Raw genomic sequence first — 13,362 nt, 5'->3', positions numbered from 1 at the left:
CAACAAATAAGTCCCCGGGACTGTAGTACAACTCTGATCCAAGAGGCATCCCATCTGAGCAGGCCAGAGCAGAGCAGGAAGTGAGGGAACTGAGGGCACTGGCTAGAAGGAACAATGGGAAGCCACTTTTAGAAAAATTCATTTACTATTCAGCAAAGGACACGGAGAGGGAGTACACTTCTGGAAAAGGGCTGAGGGGACTCTAAAGCTGGAGTAAACACAGGACCCAAGGATACTTGAGAGCTAGAAAAACCTCAGGAAAGGGAGACCACATAGGAAGACGGATGTGGTTTTAGCAGAGAAGGTGGGAGAAAGGCTCAGAAGCTTCTGGGCTCTGAGAACCCTTACCTCTCCATGTGCTCCTCTCTCTAAACCCAACATGCTAGCCACTGGAAGGTTCTCCTCTCCTGCAGGGGGCTCCGACAGGCTCTGCCTCTGCAGAGCAGGGTAGAGCAAGGCAGCACACCCACAGGATGACCACTGCTGAGCTGGGGCAAAGCCACAACATCCACAGCATCTGTGCAGTATCTGTTTCTTTCTTGTTTCTGTAACCTTTCCAAGTGGCATTTACATGAAATCCATCCTGTTGATGGTTTTAAATTCATATGGCACACATCGGCTTCTATGATTAAAATCCATCATGCTCATTAAAGCTGCTTATTCAGCTCTTGCCTAGAGAAAACCAAAGTCAGTGGGGGCCTGAAAGCAGTTGCAAAGGTGCCAGCAGGGTCAGCCTCCAAGAAAGAACCCCAACCACTGACACAGTGCATCCTCAGGGAATGGCAAAAGTGCAAATTAAAATAAAAAGGAGAAAACATTTCCCACCACTGGTTGGCAAAAACAAAATAAAATTTATAAGATCAAATATTAAAGGGTATGGGGATATAAACAACTTCATATGTTTCTCATGGGCAAGTAGATTGCTATAGTGAACAGAAAGTAACTTGGCAGTAGCTATTAAATGCATGGTCCTTGAGCAGTCCTACTTTTGTGAAACTATCCTACAAATAAAAGAATCACTATGTAAGGCTGTACATTCAGCTATGTTTGCTGAAGGACTATTGACTATGACCCCCAAATTGAAAACAACCTGAATGCCCATTATCAGGATAAACTGTGGCATGTTTCTATAGACATATAGAGAAATATATGGAAAGATACATCCTGGGCTGTCAACAATGATTACCTCAAGTTAAGTGGACTTGCCAGGTGGCGTAATAAATGTGAGTAACTTAATTTGTTTCTAAACTAAATAGAAGTGAGAGAGAAAATCTGTTTTGTGTACACACACACACCCCTCTCTATTTCCAGGCAGCCTGGTATTTCGCTGAAAATGTGAGCTTTAGGGGTTAATTTTTCTATTTCCAAAAGTCTGTTGTTAAAATACAGATATTCCTGAAGTTGTTTTTTTGGCCCTTAACACCTGGGGAGATGATGTGGTGATGGCTTCCTAGCAGTGACAGCAGGCTGAGGGGAATTTCCTTACTTAGGACAGGTAGGCACCTAGGTGGGCAAAGACAGGGTCAAAGGTGTCCCTCAGCTCCTGGCTCAACTGACATGGGTCTTGCTGACACTGATGTCTCATCTGGGAAGGAGAGCAAAAAGAGAGGAAGAGACACCGAGCGGAGGGTGGATGGGGCTGGTATTTCCCGCCTTTGCCTGAGGCCAGTGTGTTGGAATGCTGCTCAGGTCTCCTTCCTGGTGCCCTGGGGGTAGGCACCAGCACTGAGCTGACCCTCTGCCAGCTGGAAGGGCCGCTGGCAGGGACCTAGAGGGGATTGAAGACTTAGCAACCACTGAGAGAGCAGCAGGGATCCAAGGTGCCAGACGTGGTTTCTTGCAATCAACTCAGGGAGCTGGACAAGTAATCATAAAAGTGTGATTTTCCTCAGCTCCAGTAAAATGAAAATGCCTGCCCTTGTTATAAAGAATCAGGAGAATCAATAGGGAGTTTGAGGAGATACTGGCCACAGGCAAACAAACTACTGTTTCCAGCGTGATGCCAACCGAGGGCGGAGGCTCTTCAGCCTGGATGAGTACATAGCAAAACTGCCCTCCCACCCCATGGTCTGTGGGCCCATTGTCTAGGCTGGAATAACTGGAATGGAAGCAGACATAGGGTGCTGATGGTGGAAAGAATAACTGCACGTCAGAATTAAGTGGGTACCTACTAACTAAGGCTTTACAAGTATCATGTGTGTTTCATAAGGATCCGGCGAGATGGGTACTATTTAACTCCATTTTACAGATGAGGAAACTAAGGCATTGAGCAGTTAAGAGACTGCCCAAGATTATAGAAATAAGAAGTGGTAGAGCTGGAATCTGAAGTCTAGGATGAAGCCACTGCACCACACTGCCTCCGTAGGAAGAGACAACAGCTGACAATGCAATCCCTGATATTGAGAACAAGGACCAAGGATGTGTTCCTGGAAATTATCTCAAATCTTGAGGGATGGATCTACGAAAAAAACTTGGCTTGAGAAAGGAAGTGATGAGATCAGAAAGAATATCAAAGCTCCAGGTGAGATGTACGTGCAGGAAACAAGGCATTTACAAGCAGAACCAGTGCTCTTGGGTAGAATCTAGGAAAGCCCTGTTGCAGGTGTCTGCAGGGAAAAGTAACTCACCCTGGGATGGAAGGGTGAGCTTAGGTCACATCTAGAGGGACTTGAGAGTGTAAGTTGCTTGATAGACTCTGGTCAAAAATTAAAATGAGAAGGGGTGGGTATAGCTCAATGGTAGAGTGCCTGCTTAGCAAGCACAACATTGTGGGTTCAATCCCCAGCACCTCCATTAAGAAACAAACAAATAAATAAATAAACCTACCCAACCCCAAGGAAAATTAAAATACACAATTTTTTTAAAAAATTAAAATGATAATAGCTACTTAGGCCAAATTTATATGATAGAATTTGTTTAGGCTACTTTCTCTGTTATAATATGCAGTCACTTACTGTTTTGACTTTATTAACACTGTCCCCACCTCACCTGAAAACTTGGTGACATGGTTTTACAGCTCAGATGTGAAGACTTTAAACATCTCCCTCAAGTACAAAGTTGACCTATTCCTCGGTCCCCATCTCTTCTCTCTGAGCAGGGAACCATTCTGCTGCCTACCACATCCAGCAATTCTATTCCTAAGCATGTACCCAAGAGACAAGAAAACAAAGGTCCACACAAAAACTTGTACACAGTGTTCATAGCTGCACAATTCATAACAGCAAAAAAGTGGAAACAATCCAAGTGTTCATCAACTGAGGAACAAAGACAATGCGGTATTATCCATACAATGGAATATCATTTGGCCATAAAAAAGAATGAAGTTCCGATACATGCCACAACATGCATGAACTCAAAAACATATGCTAAGTGAAAAAGCCAGTCACCAAAGACCACATATTTTGTGTATGCCCAGAATAGGTAGGTTCTTAATGACAGAAAGTAGATTAGTGGCTGCCTAGGGCTGGGGGGTAAGGAGGAAATGGGGAGTGATTGTTAATGGGTATGGGGTTTCTTTTGAGGTGATAAAAATGTTCTAAAACTGATTGTGGTGATGGTTGCACGACTCTGAATACGCTAAAAATCACTGAATTGTACACGCTAAAAAAGGTGAATTGTCTGGTAAGTGAATTATATCTCAATAAGGCTGTTATTTAAAACAAAACAAAAAAAGGGTGAGTCAGTGCCTGCCTGAAGGCGTGGAGCATAGAAATGAGGGAAGTCTCGGTGTGTATTTAGTTACATTTCCCTTAGAGGTTGCTTTGAGTGACTGTTTTGCAGGGAATGTGGTCTCCTGAATAAGTCAGAGGAGCAAGACAGCTGGCACAGAAACTGTGTCTGGCATCTCAGACACGGGCCTCGATTTCAAGCAAAGGAGTCTGACATCTGACATCGCTCCCTCACTGAGATGAGCCTCTTGCTCCCCAGGAAGCCATAGAACTGGGCAGCAATTAAACATGTGAAGTGTAAGTGTTTTGTTTGAAGATATTCTCTCTCTTTTTTCTCACTCATCCACTCATATACACTCATGAGGAAAACCCATTTTCTACTATTTCTCCCCAGATGATATAGTAAAACTACAGTCTCTGTCTCCTTTCATAGTTCTGCAAACAGCTTATTCATTTCATAAGAGCAAGCCTGCTGTAATCCATTAATAACAAATCACAGGCATAATTAGAATCCCAAGCCTAGCATAGCTAGTTCTCTTACTTAAAAAAAGAAGAGTCTAGTTATGAATATTTTCATAAAATAAAATGATTATTACTTACAGTTCTAAATTCACTGATGGACAAAAAGCTACAAAATTAAGGTGAAAACAAAAACCTTAGATTCCACAAAGATTTATTATGAGGAAGAAGTCAGTCAATTGTACTCCATTTTCAGAGACTTAAGGGAAAACAGGAAGAGACTGTATCAAAGATACTTTTTAAAAATAAAAAGAAATATTTTGTCTTAAGGATGATTAAGTCCTATAATAAGGTTCTAGGAAAAGTTATGAAATTTCCCTTCCAAAGGGTAGTGTCATTGTATCACTTATGATTAGATTTGGCTAAACACGAAATAAAAGCTTAAGCAAGGCAAAGATGTCTTTCTGTCTCATATAAAAACCCAGAGACTGTCCAGGGCTGCTTACAGGGGCTCTGCATCACAAAATCCTCAGCAGCTTTCCAGCTCACCAGTTCACCATCCCAAACAGGGGGCCTTCATCCTCATAGTCCAAGGTGGCAGCAAGAGCTCCGTGAAACAGTGTGTATTTCAGGCAGCAGGGTGGAAGCAGGCAGGAAGCTGGGGAAAGGACAGCAGGTGTCATCTGTCTTTGAGGAAAGTTCCAGGAAGCTATCATGTGATGTTTTGCATTGGTGACAGGACCACACTGGTTGCCATGGAGCTTGTCTTTACTTTGGGCAGCCACGTGCCTGTCTAAAAGTCAGGGTTTCTACTGTTGGGGAAAGAGCGGGAAAGGCAGCCAGAGCACACTCCACAGCTCCGCCATTGTCTTCAACACTCATCTCTTTTACTTTGGGCAGTCACTGCAAAAGGCATTTCTTTTTATAAAATGTATAAAGAGACTGAGAGAGAGAAAGGGATTTTTCACCCTCTGTGTACTCAGAGACATTGAAGTAACTCCCTATTATCTACACTTTGGGGTAAATTTTTATCTTTGTTCTGCTATAGCTTTGAGAAAGCTTGCCCCAAAGAAGCCAGAATATTATCAAGTGAGTACAGGATAAACAATTAATAGATAAAACTATAAAAATAAATAAATAAGAAAGAAAAAAAAAGAATACACCAAAAAAAAAATCCTTACTGTCAAGTCCTTACACTTAGGCACATCTCAGGCAGTCCACGTATGACATCAAACAATCATTTAAATGGGCTACAGTGCTGAATCTGGTAGATTCCAGCTGAACTACTTGGGCAGAACCAGCTCTTGCAGAGAATGTTTTCATCTGCAGTAACTCAAGTAGATCCAAGCTACTAAACTCTGGTACAGTGGAGAAAGTAGACTGTTCACGACCCCTGTAGGTTTTCGATGAATTTAATTTAGATGAGCTTAATTTAAATTAAGCTGTTTTCAATAATGTATAAAGTGCTTTCTTTGCATATAATAATAAATATATAATTTATTAATTATAAATAAATGCATGTAATAATCTATTGTTTTATTTAACAAGTATGTTTTATTTATTAATAATTAATAACAATATGTAAGGATGTAATAAATACTTGATCCTAGAGACAAATATATTTCTTTTTAGAAAGTACACACTACTTTAAACAAGGATATGTCATGATACCTAGATAGTTACTGGAATTATTTTTCTTAATAGAAGTATGGTCGGTTTACAATATTGTGCTAATTTCTGGGGTACAGCACAGTAATTCAGTTATACATATATATGTTCCTTTTCCTAACTTTGTCATTATAGGCTATTACAAGGTATTGAACATAGTTCCCTGTGCTATACAGTAGGACCTTGTTGTTTATCTATTTTATATAAAGTAGTTAGTTAGTATCTACAAATCCTGAACTCCCACTTTATCCCTCCACCTCCTACCACCCCAGTAACCATAAATTTGTTTTCTCTGTCTGTGAGTCTGTTTCTGTTTTGTAAATAAGTTCATCTGTGTCACTTTTTTAGATTCCACATATAAGTGATACCATATAGTATTTTTTTTCTCTTTCTGGCTTACTTCACTTAGTATGACAATCTCCAGGTCCATTCATGTTGTTGCAAATGGCATTATTTCATTCTTTTTTATGGCTGAGTAGTATTCCATTGTATACATGTACCACAACTTTATCTTCTATTTTTAGTTTTTTATGGAACCTTCATACTGTGCTGTATACTGGCTGAACCAATTTACATTCCCACCAACAGTGTAGGAGGGTTCCCTTTTTTCCACATCCTCTCCAGCATTTATTATTTGCAGAAATTTTTAATGTGGAATTATTTTATATGACAAGATTATCATTTAGTTTCTTACTAAAGTTAATTAAAGCACATATCTGTGAAATCATCCTAACGCACAGGCCAATTATGACCATGAAAACGTGTCTGCCATTCTTTGTTGGAAGGGTGATAATTGGAGCCATCAGCTCCCCACCAGATCACAATACCTCCATAACACAGTCTGACCTTTCCACATTATCCCTTCCACTGCTATGTGTAAATTCACACTCTTAGTATCTGATTGAAATAGTGTTCTTGATTCATCATATAATATAGGACCTTGGACCACTCTGTATGAGAAGGACCCTAGTCTCATAGTCACTCCCCAAGCCCCTTTGTTCAAGAGAGAAAAATTCAGATACTTTATGAGAAACTTTAGCTGTGCTCTGAACACAGGGAGATGAAAAGAGGCAAATTTCTGGGAATTTGGGGGAAGAAGGAGATAATCTCAGCCTAGGAGAAAGTAGAAAGGAGAAGCAATTTAAATGAAGAAGGCACCATTAGACGTGGAATCAGAGCTTGATGGTTGAAATGGGAAAGGAAATAAATGTGGCTGTCACACAGGCACACAGACTTCTGAGAGCATGTGTGAAATGGCCCATCTGAATCTGAAGAGGGCTGGTGCCCTGCAAGTGGGGGACAAAAATCAGGGCAAGATGGCCTCACTTATATGTATTTATAAGATAATTTATAAACAAGAAAAAAGTTTACCCTTCTAAATCACTATTTTTATTATCTAGTTTGGGCCACTGTTAGACTAACCTAGGGACTCAGTTTCATCCTGAATATTAACAGGCCTACTGACCAGCCATTCCTGTTCGCCACACACACCACCACCACCATGGAAGTTGCCATCAACTGGAACAGAGCTCCAGATCAGCCCCAGTTACAATGATTCAAACAGCCACTCCCAGAGTCACATTTTGCAAGTTAGCCCACATCTGGAGTTTCAACACACTCACTGATTGACAGAGCAACAGCACTTCCTGCTTGTGCACAAGAGTATTATGTAAGTGCAGTTCTGCCTACGGTGGGAAAAAAGCCAAATTCCCAGCTAAGATGTCATCTGGATTTAAAATGCAAAAAACCTCTTTCTAGAGTAGATACAATTTTTAAAAGACCAGACATCTGATGGCAGTAGGTGCAGTTAACAGAGGGGAAAAGTGCTGACTTCAACAAGAAATCGCTTAAAGATCTGGGAATTTAGCCCAGTTTCAGAACATAAGGAAGCCAGTGCTATCGTCTCTTCTATGAGATTTTGACTCACTTCTCTCATTTAATTTTCCCTTCAATCCTCAGAAAGGTGTAGAAACCTGTGAGCAGAAGCTATTAAACTATGAAGATATTATTCTGTCACTTTCCACTGAAGTCCTCTGTCTTTCCACTGCTGAAAGTAGAAAGAATAGCATCAGTAAAGTGTCAGGAGGACTGCTACTATTGCTGTTCTAAGTTTTATCAAACCTTAACGCCAGACAATCAACGGAATGATAATACATAATAAAGCCCTTCAGATATTATGCTGTACACCAGAAACTGTCACATTGTAATTGACTATAAATAAATAAATAAATAAATAAATAAATAAATAAATCCCTTCAAAGTCCCAAATATTTTTTTCTTGACCCTTCCAACAAGAAGTAAAATCAGGCTTCCCCCAGTATCCTCTGGACATCACCCAAATTGTATAGAACAATATAAAAGTGGTCCTGTAATGTCAGGATTCATGAATACCACATGGGATACTTGTAAAAATGTAGTTTTCTGGTCCCCTCCCAGAACCTGCCGATTCATAGTCTATGGTGCTGGGTCTAGGGAAGCTGTATTTAATAAGCCCCCAGGTGATCTTGAAAAGGTAATTTCAGACCACACCTTGGGAAATACTGCTATAAAATGTGTATTTCACCTCAACCTACATGATACAGCTGTCAGCTCAGCTCTTCACCTACCCCAGTAGGTGAAGTACCCAGATCACAAATCACAATTAGACAGTGTTCATGGTTTTACCACAGACACAGGATCAGAAAAGGGGAGCAATGACCAGAGATCAACGAATCTTCTTTCAAACTTTTTCCAGTAAGCCAATGGGAGCCCCTCTATCCCAACCCATACTTGACTGAAAAAGAAAAGAAAAGAAAAAGATTGGGTGGGAATTTGGAGCAAGAATCAATAGGATACATAGATTGTGGCCCAGGAAGTGCCCATCTTTTTCCTCGGTTTGCTGCCCTAAGGAGAACATAGACTAGCAAGTCCTCAATAGTACAAGGCTTTGAAGAATCGAACTTAGACAGCCCAGTAAAGACCTCAAACCACTTCAGGGCCCTCTCAACTTCTTCCCTTCCCAGATCCAACCAGAAAAGATGCTGAGATAATTCTCAGACTCTCCTAGGGCGACCAACCATCCTGGTTTTCTCAGGACAGAGGATGTTTGCAGGATGCAGGACTTCAACTGCTGAAACTAGAAAAATCCAGGGCAAACTAAGATGAGGATCTGTCTTCAGTTACAAACAGGGGTCACAAATTGTCACCAGTCATGCTGACCTGCCGTTACTTGACACATAAAACCTCTCCAACCTCTCCTGGTTTGGAATTACTTTAAATATAATTCATTCTCCTCCCGTAAGCTACTTATTGGGAACAGAATTGAATCTCTATACCATTTCAAAGTGGTCTTCATGGAGCTTTTTCCCTCTGCTCTTCCCCAGCTCTAACCATACCCCAAGGGCCAACTCCTCACAGCATGTGTATCACCAGTACCAGGGAGGCAAGTCCAGGGGGACCTCAGACTGAGGGAGGCAGGCTCGGCTGGGACACCACTCATGGACAGGCCATTTCTGGAGCAGGCCTAGGCCCACAAATTCTGGCTCAAAAGTAGAAAACTCATACCTCTTAAGTCTAACCAGAGAGCTCAGAGAGCTCAAGTCACAGAGGGTCTCTGCTGTCATGAGAGTCTCAGTCTCCAGAATCTGAAACAGAAACCCAATTCTTGCAAGTAAGAAAGTGAGTTTCCCATTCACCAGACCTTAAATATAGTTTTCCTACTAGAAAGGATCTAGAAGTTAGAGAAAAACTAACAAGTTAACAAAGAAGGAAGGTAAATTTCAGACAGTAATAAGCAGTGGTAGAGTGAAGAAGGGAGGTACTTACTAGATAATCTTAAATGGCTTCAATCTTTGCTTGGAACCCCCTGAACACTTCAGAACCTCTGATGCCTGGGCTATGCTCAGAAGCCTAGATTTAAACAGCCTGGGATGCAACAGTCTGGGCTTGGAGGTTTTTCTAACACTCCCCTGGTGATTCCAAGAAGAAAACCCCTGCTTCAGGTAGAAAGGGAGGGTCTCTCTGAGAAAGAGACCTGTGAGCTGAGGCCTTAATGAACAGCAGGGAACTAGGGAAAGAACATTCTAGAAAGTGCCAGTCCCTGAAACAGGCATGAGCTTGATGTTCCAGGGACAGAAACAATGTAAACCCCAGGAGGCAAAGACTTCGTGCCTGAAACACTGTGCCTGACCAGTGCCTGGAATATAATAGCGGCTTCATATATCTTTGTCAAGAAAATTAATTTTAAAAAGGCCAATTTGCCTGAAGTAAAGTGAACAAATGGGAAGGAGGCATGTGGCAGAGGCAGGAAAAGGAGGCATGGCAGGATAATGTCCCGTAGGCCAGGGGTGAGCCTCTCCTGTGAGCACAGTGGAAGACTTGGAGGATTTTAAACAGGAAAGTGACATAGTTTAATTTATGTTTTTAAAAGATCACTCTGGACTTCTATTTCTGGAAAGATGGAATATATGTACTTTTCCCTATTCCTCCCACTAAGTATAATTTAAAACCTTGGACATTGTATATAAAACAAACACAAGAAGACAATGAAAAATAGAGGGAAAAAAGTCGGAACCTTGGAACTCAGGGACTAATACAGTGGTGAATTCTCTAGGTTTTCATTTTGCCTCATGTTTCCCAGAGTTGGAGTTGAACATGTCAGCAACCTGGAAACACTAATGGATGAAGGCAAAAACAAAACAAACAAACAGAAGGCCCACCACTCCTTTCTAGCCAAGGACTAGGAAAGGGGAAGCCTAACAGGACAGAAAACTTTGAGACAATTACTCCAGCCAAACAGCACAGAAAACACTGTGGCCCCACCCACACATGCCAAGAGAGGCCAAGTGGGAAACCCAGATTTCCAGCCTTGCTGGGTTGTAATGGGACACCCCATCTCCCCCACTAGAACAGTGTCACAGAAGGCACAGCAGAGAGTAAGGACTTTCACCACTGATCAGTGGTAACGAGGCCCATGGAGTCTGTGGAGGTCATCCAGGGCATAGTAACATGACACTTCTACCCCTCACACCCAAGGGCTTAATAGAGAGCCAGAATACCCTACCCAGCTCCCCTGTTGGATATCAATGGGGACAAAGTGGAGAACCCGGGCCTCTATCCCCATTTGATAGTAACAAAACAGTGCACTCATTGTAGTATCTGTCACAGTAGAATCAAAAAGCACCAACTAAAATAGAAGGATAAATATGATCAGGAGCCTCATAATTCCCAAAATGTCCAGGTTTCAATTGAAAAAAATCACTCATCATACCAAGAACCATGAAAATCTCAAATTGAATGAAAAAGGGCAATCAATAGATGCTAATACTCACACCAGTCAGAATGGCCGTCATTCAAAAATCCAAAAATGACAAATGCTGGAGAGGCTGTGGAGAAAGGGGAACCCTCCTACACTGCTGGTGGGAATGCAGTTTGGTGCAGCCACTATGGAAAACAGTGTGAAGATTCCTCAAAAGACTAGGAATAGACTTACCATATGACCCAGGAATCCCACTCCTGGGCTTGTATCCAGAAGGAAATCTACTTCAGGATGACACCTGCACTCCAATGTTCATAGCAGCACTATTTACAATAGCCAAAACATGGAAACAGCCTAAATGTCCATCAACAGGTGACTAGATAAAGAAGATGTGGTATATTTATACAATGGAATACTACTCAGCCATAAAAACTGACAACATAATGCCATTTGCAGCAACATGGATGCTCCTGGAGAATGTCATTCTAAGTGAAGTAAGCCAGAAAGAGAAAGAAAAATACCATATGAGATCGCTCATATGTGGAATCTAAAAAACAAAAACAAACAAACAAACAAAAACAAAGCATAAATACAGGACAGAAATAGACTCATGGACAGAGAATACAGACTTGTGGTTACCAGGGGGGTAGAGGGTGGGAAGGGATAGACTGGGATTTCAAAATTGTAGAATAGATAAACAAGATTACACTGTATAGCACAGGGAAATATACACAAAATGTTATGATAAATCACAGAGAAAAAAATGTGACAATGAGTGTGTATATGTCCATGAATGACTGAAAAATTGTGCTGAACACTGGAATTTGACACAACATTGTAAAATGATTATAAATCAATAAAAATGTTAAAAAAAATAGATGCTAATAACAAGATAACAGATGTAAGAAATATTTGACAAGTATTTTAAAGCAACAATCATAAAAATGCTCCCGTAATCAGTTATGAACATTCTTGAAACAAACAGTGATATAGAATGTCTCAGAAAAGAAATAGAAGATATATAGAAGAACCAAATAGAAATTTTAGAACTGAAAAATAAGATAACCAAAATTAAAAATCTCAACGAATAGGCTCAATAGCATAATGGAGGGAACAAAGGGAGGAAAAAACGAACTGGAATATAGAAGAATAGAAATTATCCAATGTGAACATAAGAAAGAAAGTAGATTGAAAAAGGTGAACCAAGGCTCAGGGATCTGTGGAACTATAATAGAATATCTAACATTCACATTATTGGGATTCTGGAAGCAGAGGAGAAGGATGGTGAGGCTGAAAAAGTACTTGAAGAAGTAACAGCTGAATATTTCCCAGATTTTGCAAAAGACATAAATATACAGATTCAAGTGGAGAGAACCCAAAAGAAGATAATCTCAAAGAAGTCACATCATAGTCAAACTTTTGAAAACTAAAGACAGGGACAAAAATCTTGAAAATAGTCAACAAGAGAGAAATGAAACCTTACATATAGTGAAAAAACAATTAGAACAATAGAAGATTTTTCACCAGAAATCATGAAGGCCATATGCTTTCCAAATGCTAAAATAAAGACCTGTCAAACCAGAATCATATATCTAGTGAAAATATCCTTCAAGAATGAAGGGCAATTAGACCTGTCCTAAAAGACTAACTGAAAAGATATCTCTTAAATAGAAAGGAAATGATAAAGGGTGGAATTTTGGACTATCAGGAAGAAAGAAAAATGAAAATAGTAAAAATACAGGAAAATATAATACATTTTCTTCAACTCTTAAGATTTCTAAATTATGTTTGATGGTTGAAATAAAAATTGTAACACTGTTTGATGTGGTCTTAAATGTATATAGAGGAAATATTTACAAGTATTATATTATAAATGGGGAAGGGCAAAGGAGATAAAGTTTCTATACCATGAATTGGTAAAATAATGGCACCAGTAGACTGTGATAAGTTTTATATATATATAATAAAACGTCTCAAGCAACCACTAAAAAGTTACACAAAGAGATACATTCAAAAACACTACAGACAAATAAAAATAGAATTCTAAAAAATAATCAAGAAATCCACAGAAAAGCAGGAAAAGAGAGAAACAAAAAACTGAGAGAACAAAGAGAAAACAAAAAAATAAAATGGCAGACTTAAGCCCTAACATATCAATAATTACATTAAATGCAAATAGTCCAAGTATACCAATTAAAAGACAGAGATTGGCAAACATGATAAAAAAATATGACACAACTATATACTATCTCCAAGAAACTCATTTCAAATGTAACGTTACACATGGGTTGAAAGTAAAAGGATAGAAAAATATGTATCATGCAAACATCA

General features: G+C 40.0%; 1 protein-coding gene across 2 annotated transcripts in view; it reads right to left on the bottom strand.

Moving 5' to 3' along the window:
• The window catches only part of GPR176 (G protein-coupled receptor 176), an 82,937-nt gene that overhangs the window by 16,414 nt on the left and 53,161 nt on the right, over positions 1-13,362 (bottom strand). Inside the window, exon 1 of one of the 2 annotated variants that reach the window (XM_072962692.1) lies at positions 4,634-4,690. The exons of the other annotated variant lie outside the window; for it this stretch is intronic. The gene's annotated coding sequence lies outside the window, so the exon portion shown is untranslated. Of the gene's footprint in view, positions 1-4,633; positions 4,691-13,362 lie in introns of those variants that run through there. 2 annotated transcript variants of the gene reach the window in all.

The sequence above is a fragment of the Vicugna pacos genome, chromosome 6 (genome assembly GCF_048564905.1).
Source record: "Vicugna pacos chromosome 6, VicPac4, whole genome shotgun sequence".
Lineage (NCBI taxonomy): Eukaryota > Metazoa > Chordata > Mammalia > Artiodactyla > Camelidae > Vicugna > Vicugna pacos.
Note: the sequence above shows the minus strand (reverse complement) of the source record. Positions and strands in the feature narration are given on the sequence as shown.